The sequence below is a fragment of the Sinohyriopsis cumingii genome, chromosome 11 (genome assembly GCF_028554795.1).
Source record: "Sinohyriopsis cumingii isolate HCF-2022 chromosome 11, ASM2855479v2, whole genome shotgun sequence".
NCBI lineage: Eukaryota > Metazoa > Mollusca > Bivalvia > Unionida > Unionidae > Sinohyriopsis > Sinohyriopsis cumingii.
In genome coordinates, this window is record NC_142971.1 from 66,906,865 (window position 1) to 66,911,003 (window position 4,139).

Genomic DNA, 4,139 nt, shown 5'->3' on the forward strand with positions numbered 1-4,139 from the left:
ATAGATATATTTGTGAACTTGGTATTTCGGGCTTGTGTTGTTCTTGAAATTGATGTCAGGCATGTACACCTTGCATAGTTGCTCTGCAATATGTTGATAGTGAAATACCAATAGTCGGCTAGGAAGAAGAGCTAGCCTCCCATAGCAGTAGACACGTGGGTTCAAGGCAAGTAGAATATCTCAAAAACGGCTTGGATGACAACTATTCTGAATTGCATCAAGCTATTTAGAAGACAATGTTTTTCAAAATTTTCACCCAGGGAAAGGGCTTGTATTTGCACTGTGAGCACCACATGCTGTCAAAAATGGCATTTGGATGTGAAAAATGCATGTATAAAATAGGGGTTGGGGTGCATAAACGTCTTCTGCTATAAACTGCCATTGACGTCTCTGGTCAAGTGAATAATATTCTTATGCTTTGTTTTAATATAGGTATCTAAAAATATGGACCTTTTTGACCTCACTTGTGTATTTGATTTTTTTTATGATTTTTTATGCTATGTCGCTGATTGCGGCATTACATTTGTACATAAAACTGGCCCCCGCCCCCTAAGTCAATCAACCTTCCTTTCAGCCTCTTTATCTCGTTTTCTGTGAATACATTGCAGAGCACTGCAACCTCCTTATTTATTTTAGCCGTGAGCCGCTTGGAATGAGTGGTCGCTCAGTGTTACAACAAACTGGTTAGCTTGTGGGAACTAATAGGAGTTCATTTATCACTTTTTTGACATAAATTCTAATAGCAAGGTTCATAATTGTTACGTACCTCTGATCAATCACTTTTTCAGGACAACATCTGGTAGGTTTGGATTTTGTTCACATGTATAAAGATAACAATGCGCTGTCTCTTCCATAATTCACGACATTACATTATTAAATTCAAAATTAGCATTGTATATTTATCCTTGTTCGTTATTAAAAATAGCCTTGGGATATTGAGATCTCATCCGTCTATCCATCTGTCCGTATGTAAGTCCATCACGCCATCTCAGCCAACAGTTTTCACAAGACCTGGTCATGGTCGAAAGTCAAGATGGCAATGTAAATATTAACACAAAAGGACATATTACATTTAATCTGTCCACATCAAGAGATTTTTGCTGAAACGTGCTTACACGGTATTTGTAATTAACCCTGATTCTAAAACGTATAAACTTTATCACGTGTTCTGACTCACTGGATATATTTAAATATGCAATCTGATCTGATTACGTTAAATCGTTATTGGGCTAATTGCTTACAGAAAAGTGTGACGGATGGAAAGTAGAATAGACAGACAACACAAATCAATAAGTTTCCTTCCGTTTGGTACAGGGAGAAAAGGCATAATTATTATACAAACCTTACTTTATTTCTGACACATTTAATGACACAAAGGTACTATTGGTGGACCAACAGAGCAACTTAGCCTAAAATATTCCATTTTTGGACCATCTTACCTAAAATAAAAAGCCCTCCTTTTCAGCGGTTAATTTCCTAATTAGCAATTTTTATTTCTTTCGGAGTACTGCATCATTATTTTCTTATTTCAATATTCCAGTGCTGGAATTTCTGCGAGTTCTGTAAATATTCTACTTTGGCGACTATAGCAAATATTCGTCAGTTGGAATTTCGTGGACAACCATTAATATTTGATACCAGAGACTGTCAACAGATTCGGTTCTGTTGTTTATCTTCACATGGCTAACTGAGCCTGGACCAGTTCATGCTCTTGGTTAAGGTACAAATGTTAAATTAAGTAACATCCCTTATCTCTAACCCTTACTAAAACAAGAGCAGAGTGGTAGAGCAGGCAGCTATGTAGCTGGGCTTGGTACTGTACGCATCAATGGTTTTGGTTTTGTGAAGATTTTAGCTTTATTTTACAGAAAGTTGTAGAACTCTAAATTGGTGTTGGTGTGTCATTTGAACCCGAATGTAACAAACAGACTCCTGGAACTGAACATTTCTTTCAGGTTTTAGAGTAAATGTGGTTTTATTTCGCTGAGCGGATATTTATCAAACAATTTGTGACTAGAAACATAATTCAATTAGAAGCAGAGTTTGTGTGCTGAGCTCTAGGACTTGTCTCTCTCTCTCTCTCTCTCTCTCTCTTTCTCTCTGTATATATAGAAACACCTTTTCGGGACGCACACCACTCGCTGATGAAGGGAACACATTTCGGGACGCACACCACTCGTTGATGAAGGGCACACCTTTCGGGACGCACACCTCTCATTAATGAAGGGCAACACCTTTCAGGATGCACACCACTCGTTGATGAAAGGCACACATTTCGGGACGCATACCACTCGGTGATGAAGGGCACACATTTCGGGACACATACCACTCGGTGATGAAGGGTACTAAATTTCGGAAAATCAAAACAAATTATGATGAATAAGGTACGGCTCTGGACACGGTTAACAAAATAAAGAAAAGCTACTCCTATAATGTCATGGTAATCCTTGTTAAGGTAAATTAAAATAGACGAGGCTTAAAGAACCTAAAAGTTTCTTTATGTTGATATGTACTGAATTTAATTTGAGAGTACACATGCGCGCCTTTCTAATTATCTGCACTTCTTAGTTTAGCTACCTTGTGAGTTTGGCGACATTTTGAAAAAGAACAAGGCCAAAATGCAAAATATGCAATGTTGAATAAGATTGCAAGGGAATGACTTTAAATATGCCAAATCACCCGAAATAATATTCGTTCTGTTCGGAGCTATGGTAGTAAATCCAGCATACCACTACCACCGTCAAGAATGTGATTTTCTTACAGTGTATGTCCACATTTGGTATTGTCTTCATGTTTTAAAGTCCTTAAATTGCTATGGAATTATTAATATGCTTAAAAATTGACAATGTTAGTATCTTTATTCTCTTCAAAGTTAGTAATGTAAATGTGAGCTCCGTGTCACTAGGATGTACTTTGGCCATTTGTCACGACTTTGGAATAAAATCAGTTAGAGACGGATCATTTCTTTCTTTGGAGTGGGCACCTTTCATTTTCTTCCCAACGGGATTATTTGTTTACCTTGCCCCTACCCCACGAAATTTAAATGATCGGTCGCTAAAGCTGTAGGGATTGAGGAGTTCGTTGTTAAGTGAAGCATGCTTCTCTGTTTCCTCTGCATTAGTATAACGGTATGTATATTTAATTTTCATTGTAAGCTTTGTGTTCATTATGTGTTAAGGGTTATGTAAAATTGTATTTTGTAGCTGAGCTTATCCAAAATCAAGTTCATTGTCTACCTGACCAGATTCAAAGATTTTTAATTACGTAAACAACTAATACATAGCAAATATTTTCTCTATATGTTTGAGTTTAATTTAGGATCGTTATCAATAGAAGTAAACATATTTATCTCGTCTGAGTCAAGGACATTGTGTGCACCATGTTCTTTATTATAATTTTTACAGACATTGTCTAATTATAGCTTGGATTGTTCTGGAAATGAAGTTTTGTCTTATATCGTGGCTTTTCTTTTATGTCAGCACTCCTAATGAAGTTCTTCAAGCAGATTTTTTTGTTGCCACATGATACTATTAAAAGTGGAATACGTCAATTAACATACAAATACTCGTTGACTGTCGTTGACGTTGCAAGTAGATATAAGGAAGCAGAGCCGTTGTCAACTAAAACAGCAACTGAAGTTTCGTCTGCTTTTGAACGAATTTATCAACGCGGACCCTTACGATGGCCACAACTATTACAAGTTGATCCTGGCAAGGAATTTCTAGGTGCAGTATCATCTCTGATGAAAATAAAGATAATGTGAAAATCAGACGAAGACATGCTGCCGTTCATCGTGATGAGGCAATTGGTGAACGATTTAATCGAACAACTGCTGAGCGGTTATTTGTATATCAATTGCGAAGGAAATAATTCAGAAATATATGGGATCTCGCGAATGGGTTGCAAGATTACCAGGTGTGATAGCTGCGTTAAATAACGAAATTACTCGAATAACTGCCATGAAACCCGTTAATGCAACTACATAAAACATATACCAATACAACGACACGAATTTTCAAAACAACCAGTATTAGGTGATGTGACTGTAAGATATTTATATGAACCCGGTGATCTTGAAGGTGGTAATAAAGAGCTACTGATCATATTTGGAGTATTACAACACATACAATTTCTAGCTT